The following is a 12365-nucleotide window of genomic DNA, read 5'->3' as shown; positions in this document are numbered from 1 at the left end:
GGTGAGATTTGAACCGCTGAAATGCAGATAGCAGTCAGCTGAAGTTGCCTGAAGTACTGCACTCTAACCACTGCCACCTCGGCTAGTATCAGAGTTGTTAAGTGAACCTGGATTTCCCATTGACTTCGTTTGTCGGAAGGACGCAAAACGGGGATAACATGATCCTGGGACACTGCAGCGGTCGTAAATATGAGTCAGTTGCCAAGCGTTTGAATTTTGATCATGTGACCACGGGGATGCTGCAAAGCTCATAACTGAAAAGTGATCGTAAATCACATGTCAGTAACTTCAAACGGTCGCTAAAATAAAGGCCGTTAGGCGAGGACTACTTGTACACTCAAATGAAGAATATCAAATTGACTTTTCTGTCCTTTCCCCGAGTTGGTTAGAAGATGTGGGTGTAAAGTGTGGAGCAATTGTGAGGATGTTATTCCTTCTCTCTTATTTTTTTTCTTGCTTCCGTATGGCAGAAAACCAGGTTGCCCATGGATAGCATCTGCAGTCCTCAAGGGGGGCATAGCAGCAGACACCCCCCATCCCACCCCAGCCATTCCAGAGCCTCGGATGGCACAGGGACAATCCTGCCCCCGTTTCAGGCCATGATAACCGGCCTTCCGGCTGCCAGGATCCTCCGTGTCTAAGATGGGCTGGAGGGAAAGCGCAAGAGAAACATAGCTCAGCCCTTCTGAACGAATCCTTCCTTCGGCTTTTCATAAATTCTAATAATGCAAGGTTTCCAGGGAATTACACAGCCGGTGTCCAAACGGAGCCAAAAAATGCTGAGGTGAATCAGTTTTATATAAATCAATGTATTTACAGTAAATAAGGCAGGCAAACAGGGACATATGAGAAATAATTTGTTTCACTAAGAGGAGCCACAGAAAATCCTCCTCCTGTCACAACGAGCATCTTGCAGTCTTCACAGGCCAGTCGTCCTCAAGCTCCCACAGGTTCACGAAGAAACTTTTACCTCAAAAAATATATATATATACTACTGGCTCTTCAGGGCATTTCTGGGCCCATAACCTGTCAGGGAATTGCACAGCCGGTGTCGAAATGGAGTCAGAAAGACTGACATGAACCTATTTTATATAAATAAATATATTTCCAATAAAGAAAACAAGAAATCAACACAGCAGGGACATCCTGAGGTAAATCAGAGAGCACAGGGCCCACACAGCACGCAGAGAAAAAATAGGCGGGAAACCAGGGAACTCCGTCTTTTCACTCTCAGCAACCAATCACAGCCCAGGTTGCCTCAGGCAGTGGCCAGCTCTCTTCAAGCAATTAGCTACAACTGTGTGTCGTCCCACCTTTCACTACTCCAGCTATTAAATTTTAAAAATCTTAACACCCTTCCAATTAATAGTTGGATAGCATTGTTTCACAACATTCTTAGGTTTCTGCAGAATATCATGAGGTCACCCAAATAATCTTCCTATTTCAAATATGTTTTATTTTCTTTTTTTCATTTTCATTTCATACAGTCACATATATACTGTGCATGACTGGGGCCATATAACATTGAGCAATAAACACAGCCATCCTTGCCAAAAATACTCCCCAAAATACAAAACCAATATACCACTTCAACCCTCCATACACCCTTTCTTTCACCCCCCTCCAACTTTCCTTTCTCCCCTCCAACATTCCCCTCTCCTACTTCCCCTCCCCCTCTATCACTCCTTTCTCCCAATACACTCCCTCCCTTCCATCTCACCCTCCTTCCGATCCTCTCTCCCACCCTCTCTACCTCTCCCTCTTCTTTCCCTCTGCTCCTCCCTTCGGTGTATTTCTACTATCTATCAATATATTCAGCTTCTTATTTTTACACTAAAATTAAAAAAGGCAACAGTATACAAGTGCAATCATGTTACTTTAAAATCTGGCACTATATTTCCCCCCTCCCCCCTCCCCCCTAAGACCCCACCTCCCTTCCCCCCTCCCGACTTCCCAGAGCCCGTACACGGTATAGCTTTTTATCAAACACAGTCTAAGATATATTAAAACCAAGAAAATTAAAAAATAAAAATAAAGAAAAAAAAGGGAAAAGAAAAAAGAAAGAGAAGAAAAAAAGTCAGTAAAATCTCTGCGTTGAACTCAGCTTCTTACCATTACACAAACTTTAAACAGTTTACATTGTTCCTAATCTTAATTGTTTGATTACCTGCAGGATTTCCCCAGAAGTTATTTGTTGATTCAGCTTTTGCCTGTACTCTTCTCTAACTAGGGGCCCTTATCTCTTTATCTAAGTATCTGTCTATATCTAAACCCTTAATTTTGTCCCCTTTGTCCCTCCTTCCTCTATAACACAATTTAGATACATTTCAAATTTTTCTTTTGGTATCCTCTCCAACTCTTTTCGTTTTTACCCTTGTTTATGTCTATGCATTTTGTTTATATTCATCAGTACTCCTCTCATATATGCTTTACTTACGTCCCCTACAAATTCCATGAATATACCCTTATTCATGTTCAGAACAAAGTATTCAGATAGCAATTTTTTAAAATCATTAATATACTTTTCATATCATGATAAACTCCCATTCGACCTCCAAGACCTTCTTGCCTGCACTACCCTTCCCAATTCCGTCCAGACTGGGTTATGATCCAAGAGGACCCTCGCCGCAATCTTTGTCTTCTTCACCCTAGAAGATAAATCATTAGTGATTGTATAAAATTCGAAGTTGTCCATCAAGTCTTTTTCCCTTCTAGAATTAAGTCTAATGCGATATATCTTCCAAAGGGATCTGCTTCAATTTCACACAGCCTTAATGTCTTTTCTTAAGTATACAACTATACCATTTTTCTTTTTCGTAGCAGAGGTCACAAAATATTGACCAAGTTCGGGGTTGAACAGATATTTTTTGATCAGTTAATTTGATATAAATTTCTTGCAGACAAATTATATCATTCTTGAACTGTTTGAGATAGTGAAATATTTTCTTTCTCTTCTGTAAAGAGTTCAGACATAACTCCTTGATCAATGGCCGATGATTATTGATGTTGTTGCAATCTGCCTTGTTTTCCCATTCGTCTGGTAGTCGCACGGCTAGGTCCTTGTTCTCTGGTCCCTTGCCCTTCCGGAAGGAGGAAATGGTGCTTTCTGTCTGGTAGTTGTGTGGTTTGCTGTTTATCTTGTCCTTCTTGTAATCTTTCTCCAGATCCAGATGATTCAGGATGTCCCACCTTCAGGGTCTTGTGATAGAAATCTCGGGCTTCCCATACAGAGTTGAGACGATATTTTTGCTTATCAAATGTAATTATAATACCAAATGGCACATCCCATCTATACTGTATCTGACGGTTTCTGAGTTCTTCCACTAGAAAAGCATAATCTCTCCTGGCTCTTAGCATTTGGGGTGGTATTTCTTTCAAGACAATCAAGTCCTGTCCGCCAATTTGTAGCCTGGTATTATAAGACTCTTGTAGTATCATGTTTCTAGACTCTCTTGTAGTAAAATATATAATTACATCTCGAGGAAGTTGTCTCTGTTTTGCCACCCAAGAGTTAATGCGGTAAATTTTTTCGATCTGCCAGTCAAAGTTGATCCCCGGTCTTCCCACCAGACGGTTAAAGGCCTCTGAGAAAATCTGCTTCAAGTTCTCCTGTTCGTTATCACACAGCCCCCTGACTCTTAATGCAAACTCCATCTGTTTGTAGTGTAGCATAACAATTTGTTTTTCTGCGTTTTCAACTTTTTGTTGCACCACTTCAATTTTGGATGTCAAGTTAGTGTTGGCTTCATCAAGAACCTCTAGCTTATCTTCCATTCCAGAAACATATTCTGTTAATACAGTTACAAGTCCCACCATATCGTCCTTTGTTTTGGCAATCCTAGTATCAAGCTTATCATCAGCTGGGGAATTCTGGGAGTTGAAGTCCGGACATCTTCAAGTTACCAAGGTTGAGAAACACTGCATTAGATTGTGAAGTGATCCGTTGTAAGCCAAGGGCTGCATGTAATCGGCTTACTTTTCTGGCAGGGGTCTTTCAGGGTGGCCAAACCGCCGATGGCTTTGACCAGGCCTTCCAGGTCAACCACTTGGCCCACTTCCTGCTGACCCACCTGCTCCTCGACCGGATGAAGCGCTGCGCCCCGAGCAGGATCGTAACTGTGGTCTCCAGTATACATGTTTTGGGGAAGATCGACTTTCGGACCATCCACAGGCCGGTGGAAGGGATGTGGAAAGCTCTACATTCGTACTCCAACAGCAAACTAGCCAACGTTCTCCAAGTGAGAGAGTTGGCCAACCGACTGGAAGGAACCGACGTCACCTGGTACGCGGTTCATCCAGGTAAGTGGAAGTCCGGCTCCAAGGCGCTCCAGATCGAGCCCCCCGGTATCCCACTGGGTGCTCCCTCGACCTCCTCTGCAGACCACCCAGGGAGTTTCCTCCACCAAGCTCAGCTGCGGAGGGAGAATGTCTCCCACCATCCCAGGTCCCGAATCCTAGAATCTTAGTGTGGGAAGGGCCTTTGTAGGTCATACTGTCCAGCCTCCTGCTCAAGCAGGAGACCCTACATCAGGGCTCTGCAACGTTCAACATTCAAACAGCCATTTGACCTGTTTCCCACAGAAAAGAAAACACAAAACCTGTGTGGGAGTGGACACTTCAAGGACACTCACTCCAACCCAGTCAGATGACTGGCCCCTAGCTACGCCTACCCAGCAGAGAACCCGTTGTTAAAAAATACCGGAGCTGTGGTGGGTTGCAGGCAGCACGCCCCAGTAAGGGCATACTGGAGGCTGCCCGGAGCACCGGCCCGGGTACCATTCCGGTACAGTGCTCCGGAGGGCCCACCGCACATGCGTACAGTGCGTACAGCGGCTGCACCGCTGAGCAGCTGCAGCGTCGGGGAAGCTCCCGGAGGTGTCGCTGGATGGTAACCAGAACCCACCACCAACCGGGAGCCACAAAACCCTTTTGACATCTCTCCCTTTCTGTCTCTCTCTTCCTCCCTCCGTCTGTATCTCTCTCTATGTTTCTGTCTCTCTCTCCCGCTCTCTGTATGTGTTTGGGGGTGGGTATGTGTCTCTCCCCCCCCCACTTCTGATATGAGGCACAGCGTGCCCACCGCACATGCAGAGCTGGCTGGAGAATTCTGGGAGTTGAAGTCCACAAGTCTTAAAGTTGCCAACTTTGGGAACCACTGCCCTACTCCACAGGTGGGCCACCCATTGTCCACTGTTCACCAATCCAACACATTACTTTTATTTTTGGGGAAACAGTCTCTGCCTCCAGAAGGTTCCCGTCCTTTGAAGCCTCAGGATTATCTCAGGCTGCAGACGGCTCCCGTGAATTCCTCCCCTCCCTCTCCGGTCCCAATACATCCCAAGCATTTCCCTTCCTCTTCCTTTGTCTCTCGTCAAGTTCTGAGTAGAGGCAGAGCATCACAAGTCAGCCCCGCCAAGAACTATCTAGAGCAGGTCAAGAAGCAGATTACCATCTCAAGATGTACATATCATCTGCAAATTATAAGGTAGGAGCCGCCTTGAAACTCTTTCTCCCACGGGACAATATAAGGTAAAGGTTCCCCTTCCACATATGTGCTAATCGTTCCCAACTCTAGGGGGCGGTGCTTTTTACTGCCTTTTTTTTCCCCCTCTTCTCCTTCTTTTTTCTTTTCCCTTTATTCTTTCCTTATTATTATTTTTTTCCCCTCTAACTTACTTGGTGTTAATACATTTTGAAATCCTGCAGGTAATTAATTAATTAATTAAGATTAGGAACAATGTAAACTGCTTAAAGTTTGTGTAATGGCAAGAAGCTGAGTTCAATGCAGAGATTTTACTGACTGTTTTTTTCTTCTCTTTCTTTTTCTTTCCCCTTTTTTTCTATTTTCTTTATTATTGGAGGTCGAATTGGAGTTTATTTGATGTGAAAAGTATATTAATGATCGTAAAAATTGCTATCTGAATACTTTGTTCTGAATATGAATAAGGGTATATTCAGGGAATTTGTAGGAGATGTAAGTAAAGCATATATGAGAGGAGTACTGATGAATACAAAATATATATATATAGACAGAAACAAGGGTAAAAACGAAAAGAGTTGGAAGAGGATACCAAAAGAAAAATTTGAAATGTATCTAAATTGTGTTATAGAGGAAGGAGGTACAAAGGGGACAAAATTAAGGGTTTAGATATAGACAGATACTTAGATAAAGAGACAAGGCCCCTAGCTAGAGAAGGAGTACAGGCAAAAGCTGAATCAACAAATAACTTCTGGGGAAATCCTGCAGGTAATCAAACAATTAAGATTAGGAACAATGTAAACTGTTTAAAGTTTGTGTAATGGTAAGAAGCTGAGTTCAATGTAGAGATTTTAGACTGTGTTTGATAAAAGCTATACCGGGTACGGGCTCTGGGAAGTCGGAAGGGGGGAAGGGAGGGGGGGTCATAGGGGGGAGGGGGGGAGGGGGGAAATATAATTTGTGCCAGTTTTCAAAACAACATGATTGCCCTTGTATACTGTTGCTTTTTTAAAAATTTTAGTATAAAAATAAGAAGCTGAGTATATCGATGGATAGTAGAAATACACCGAAGTGAGGAGCAGAGGGAAAGAAGAGGGAGGGGCAGAGAGGGAGGGAGAGAGGAATGGAAGGAGGGGGAGATGGAAGGGAGGGGGAGAAAGGAGTGATAGAGGGGGAGGGGAAGTAGGAGAGGGGAATGTTGGAGGGGAGAAAGGAAAGTTGGAGCGGGGAGAAAGAAAGGGTGTATGGAGGGTTGAAGTGCTAGATTGGTTTTGTATTTTGGGGAATAATACAAGGAGGGCTGTGTGTATTGCTCAATGTTATATGGCCTCAATCATGCACAGTATATACGTGACTGCATGAAATGAAAATGAAATAAAACATTTTGAAACAAAGATGTCTCCGTGGCCGCGTGGCCGGCATGACTAAACTCCGAAGGCGCACGAAACGCTGTTCCCACCAAAGGCGATTCCTATTTTGCTACTTGCATTTTTTTACGTGCTTTCGAACTGCTGGGTCGGGCCGCGTTACGGGAGCTCACCCCGTTACGCGGCGCTAGGGATTCGAACAGCCAACCTGTCTGATCGACAAGCTCAGCGCCTTAGCCACCGAGCCACCGCGTCCCTTCAATAAAGACAAGCTAAGAACTAAAACTCCCTTGCAAAAAATTACAAATGTTCACAGTCCTCCTGGCCCTCCCTTGACGGTTTCATCTTCAGCCAATGGGGAGCTGCCTAAGCGTTTTGAGAATCACTCAGGTGTTTGGGTCAGCATGCGTGGCCTTGAACATTGGCACAAACTGGAATACTTTCTATGCCCCCCCCCCCAATGTTCCCTCTAATTTTTTTTCAGTGTGAGCGGAAAAGGTATAGTGTTGGAGCAGCACATTTTCATACCTGAGCACCTGGATTTTTTTCATAGATGTCACCCAAGACAACGAACTTAGTGTTATTTGAAACTCAATTCTACCATGTAAATATCCATTAGGTAAAGAAATCTCCCTATACAGGTAGTCCTCAATCTACGACCATCATTGAGCCCAAAGGTTCTATTGCTAAGTGAGACATTTGTTAAGTGAGTTTTGCCCCATTTTGCAACCTTTCTTGCTACAATTAAGTGAATCACTGCGGTTAAATCAGTAATCTGGTTGTTAAGTCAGTCTGACTTTCCTACTGACTTTCCTTGGCAGATGTTGCAAAAGGTGACCCAGGACACCGCAACCATCATAAATATGAGGCAGTTGCCAAAGATCCGAATTTTGATCCTATGACCATGGGGATGCTGCAATGATCATGTGTGAAGAACAGCTGTCATTCACTTTTTTCAGTGCTTTTTAGAAAAAGAACATAAAGGCTTCTTGGTCCACCTGGACCGGAAAGTCAAATTCCAGAAAATTAACCTTGTTTAGGAAAGTTTTGCACTGATGGAAAAACAGTGTTTCCAGTGAAAGTTTTTCCCCTACTTTTCCTGTTTGCTTTTTTGGCCTCTATTCCTTCTCTTCTCTCCTCTTTTCTTCCTTCCTTTTTTCTTCCTTTTTTCTTTCCTTCCTTCCTTCTTTCCTCTTTCTCTCTCTTTCTTTTTTATGCCTCTTTTTCTTATCCTCCCACCCTCCTCTCCCCTTTCTTTTTCTCTTTCTCCTCTTTCCTTTTTTGTCTCTCCCTCTGTCTCTGTCTCTCTCTCCCTCTCCCTTCTTTCCTTCCTCCCTTCCTTCCTCTCCCCTCTTTGTTTGCTTCTTTAAGTGCTCCAATTGCTAATCTACATCAGTTGGTAATTTATTCATAACTTGCTAATATCACTGCAGACTATTGGATAGTAAGGGGAAAGTATAGTCCTCAACTTACAACAGTTCACTTAATGACTAAAGCTACATCAGCACTGAAAAAAGTGAATGACAGCTGTTCTTCACACATGATCATTGCAGCATCCCCATGGTCATAGGATCAAAATTTGGATCTTTGGCAACTGCCTCATATTTATGAGGGTTGCGGTGTCCTGGGTCACCTTTTGCAAACATCTGCCAAGGAAAGTCAGGTAGGAAAGTCAGACTGACTTAACAACCAGATTACTGATTTAACCGCAGTGATTCACTTAATTGTAGCAAGAAAGGTTGCAAAATGGGGCAAAACTCACTTAACAAATGTCTCACTTAGCATTAGAAACTTTGGGCTCAATTATGGTCGTAGATTGAGGACTGCCTGTATAGGGAGATTTCTTTACCTAATGGATATTTACATGGTAGAATTGAGTTTCAAATAACACTAAGTTCGTTGTCTTGGGTGACATCTGTGAAAAAAATCCAGGTGCTCAGGTATGAAAATGTGCTGCTCAAACACTATACTTTTCCGCTCACACTGAAAAAAAATTAGAGGGAACATTGAATGGGTGGAAACTAATCAAGGAGAGAAGCAACGTGGAAATTAAGGAGAAACTTCCTGACAGTTAGAACAATTACTCAGTGGAACGGAAGTTGCCTCCAGATGTTGTGGATGCCCCAACACTGGAAGTCTTTAAGAAGATGCTGGATAGCCATTGGTCTGGAACGGTATAGGGTCTCCTGCCTGAGAAGGGGGCTGGACCAGAAGACCTCCAAGCAGAGGTGAAATTCAGCAGGTTCTGGAGAACTGGTAGCAGAAATTTTGAGTAGTTCGGAGAACCGGCAAATACCACCTCCAGCTGCCCCGGGGAGGGGAGGGGGATTTTGCAGTGCCACGCCCACAGAAGGGCCTCTGAGGTCCCTTCCAATTCTCCTATTCTGTTCCATTCCATAGATGCAGGATCTGAGCAATGGTGGTTATAACAAAGAGACCCCTCTCTTTCACTGGACCCCCAAAGGTCTGAGAAAGGGGGCCTGAGAAATTAGAGGCCATATTCTGGGTTAGAATCAGGGCGAAGGGAGGACCTGAAAGAAAATCTCTTCTAGATCGGGCGCCCCATGAATACGGTGCCCCCCTCTCAAGGGAGGGCTGCTTGGAGGTCCCCGCACCACTCCTGGCCCAATGCTGCCCCCCTGCCCACCCGGGGCTTAGGGCCGGGCACAGAGCCAAGGGACATGGGGCAACAGAAGGCAGAGGGAGGGGGGTGGAGGGAGGCCCCCTCCCTCTGCATGCAAGGAGACCAGGCTTTGTGAACAAGGCATCCTCAGGGATAGGATGGGAGACACCAGGAGAGGCCAGGAGGAGGGCGCAAGGGAGGGCAAGAGGACAGCAGGGTGCTGGGGGCCAAGTGTAAGTCCTGAAACCAGCTTCCAACTATTTATTGTATTTGCCCCTTCCTTCCCTTCTTATCTATCTACCTTCCTTCACCCCCTTCTCCTTCCCATCTTCTTCCCCAGCCTCCCTCCCTCCCTCTTCCCTCCTCCCTCCCTTCTTACCTACCTTCCTTCCTTCACTGCTTCCTTCCTTCTCCTTCCCATCTCCCTCCTCTCCCTCTTTCCTTCCTTCCTTCCTTCCTCACTGCCTCCCTCCTTCTCCATCCAATCTCCTTCCCACCTCTTTTCTTTCTTTCTTTCTTTCTTTCTTTCTTTCCTTCCTTCCTTCCTTCCTCCCACCCTCCCTCACTTCTTGCCTATCTACCTTCCTTCACTGCTTCACTCCTTCTCCTTCCCATCTCCTCCCTCCCTCCCTCCCTCTTTCCTTCCTTCCTCCCACCCTCCCTCCCTCCTTGCCTATCTATCTTCTTCCTTCACTGCTTCCCTCCTTCTCCTTTCCATCTTCCTCCTCCCTCCCTCCCTCTTTCTTCCTTCCTTCCTTCCTTCCTTCCTTCCTTCCCTCCTCCCTCCCTCCCTCCTCCCTCCTTGCCTATCTATCTTCTTCCTTCACTGCTTCCCTCCTTCTCTTTCCCATCTCCTCCCTCCCCCTCCCTCTTTCCTCCCTTTCCTTTCCCTTCCTCCCTCCCTCCATTCCTTCCTTCTTACCTATATACCTTCCTTCACTGCTTCCTTCTTTCTCCTTCCCTCCCTTCTTCCCTCCCTCCCTCCCTCCTTTCCTTCCTTCCTTCCTTCCTTCCTTCCTTCTTGCCTATATACCTTCCTTCTTTTGCTGCTTCCCTCCTTCTCCTTCCCATCTCCTCCCTCCCTTCTTTCCTCCCTCCCTCCTCCCTCCTTCCTTCTTACCTACCTTCACTGCTTTCCTCCTTCTCCTTCCCTCCCTCCCTCCCTCCCTCTTTCCTTCCTTCCTTCCTTCTTTCGCTGCTTCCCTCCTTCTCCTTCCCATCTCCTCCCTCCCTTCTTTCCTCCCTCCCTCCTTCCTTCCTTCTTACCTACCTTCACTGCTTTCCTCCTTCTCCTTCCCTCCCTCCCTCCCTCCCTCTTTCCTTCCTTCCTTCCTTCTTTCGCTGCTTCCCTCCTTCTCCTTCCCATCTCCTCCCTCCCTTCTTTCTCCCCTCCCTCCTTCCTTCCTTCTTACCTACCTTCACTGCTTTCCTCCTTCTCCTTCCCTCCCTCCCTCCCTCCCTCTTTCCTTCCTTCCTTCCTTCTTTCGCTGCTTCCCTCCTTCTCCTTCCCATCTCCTCCCTCCCTTCTTTCCTCCCTCCCTCTTCCTTCCTTCTTACCTACCTTCACTGCTTTCCTCCTTCTCCTTCCCTCCCTCCCTCCCTCCCTCTTTCCTTCCTTCCTTCCTTCTTTCGCTGCTTCCCTCCTTCTCCTTCCCATCTCCTCCCTCCCTTCTTTCCTCCCTCCCTCCTTCCTTCCTTCTTACCTACCTTCACTGCTTTCCTCCTTCTCCTTCCCTCCCTCCCTCCCTCCCTCTTTCCTTCCTTCCTTCCTTCTTTCGCTGCTTCCCTCCTTCTCCTTCCCATCTCCTCCCTCCCTTCTTTCCCTCCCTCCCTCCCTCCTTCCTTCTTACCTACCTTCACTGCTTTCCTCCTTCTCCTTCCCTCCCTCCCTCCCTCCCTCTTTCCTTCCTTCCTTCCTTCTTTCGCTGCTTCCCTCCTTCTCCTTCCCATCTCCTCCCTCCCTTCTTTCCTCCCTCCCTCCTTCCTTCCTTCTTACCTACCTTCACTGCTTTCCTCCTTCTCCTTCCCTCCCTCCCTCCCTCCCTCTTTCCTTCCTTCCTTCCTTCTTTCCGCTGCTTCCCTCCTTCTCCTTCCCATCTCCTCCCTCCCTTCTTTCCTCCCTCCCTCCTTCCTTCCTTCTTACCTACCTTCACTGCTTTCCTCCTTCTCCTTCCCTCCCTCCCTCCCTCCCCTCTTTCCTTCCTTCCTTCCTTCTTTCGCTGCTTCCCTCCTTCTCCTTCCCATCTCCTCCCTCCCTTCTTTCCTCCCTCCCTCCTTCCTTCCTTCTTACCTACCTTCACTGCTTTCCTCCTTCTCCTTCCCTCCCTCCCTCCCTCCCTCTTTCCTTCCTTCCTTCCTTCTTTCGCTGCTTCCCTCCTTCTCCTTCCCATCTCCTCCCTCCCTTCTTTCCTCCCTCCCTCCTTCCTTCCTTCTTACCTACCTTCACTGCTTTCTCCTTCTCCTTCCCTCCCTCCCTCCCTCCCTCTTTCCTTCCTTCCTTCCTTCTTTCGCTGCTTCCCTCCTTTCTCCTTCCCATCTCCTCCCTCCTCCTTCCCTCCCTCCCTCCCTCCTTCCTTCTTACCTACCTTCACTGCTTTCCTCCTTCTCCTTCCCTCCCTCCCTCCCTCCCTCTTTCCTTCCTTCCTTCCTTCTTTCGCTGCTTCCCTCCTTCTCCTTCCCATCTCCTCCCTCCCTTCTTTCCTCCCTCCCTCCTTCCTTCCTTCTTACCTACCTTCACTGCTTTCCTCCTTCTCCTTCCCTCCCTCCCTCCCTCCCTCTTTCCTTCCTTCCTTCCTTCTTTCGCTGCTTCCCTCCTTCTCCTTCCCATCTCCTCCCTCCCTTCTTTCCTCCCTCCCTCCTTCCTTCCTTCTTACCTACCTTCACTGCTTTCCTCCTT

Source organism: Thamnophis sirtalis, unplaced genomic scaffold, assembly GCF_051295495.1.
Source record: "Thamnophis sirtalis isolate CommonGarterSnake01/CBP01778 unplaced genomic scaffold, rThaSir2_p1.2 scaffold_17, whole genome shotgun sequence".
Taxonomy (NCBI): Eukaryota; Metazoa; Chordata; class Lepidosauria; order Squamata; family Natricidae; genus Thamnophis; species Thamnophis sirtalis.
Note: the sequence above shows the minus strand (reverse complement) of the source record.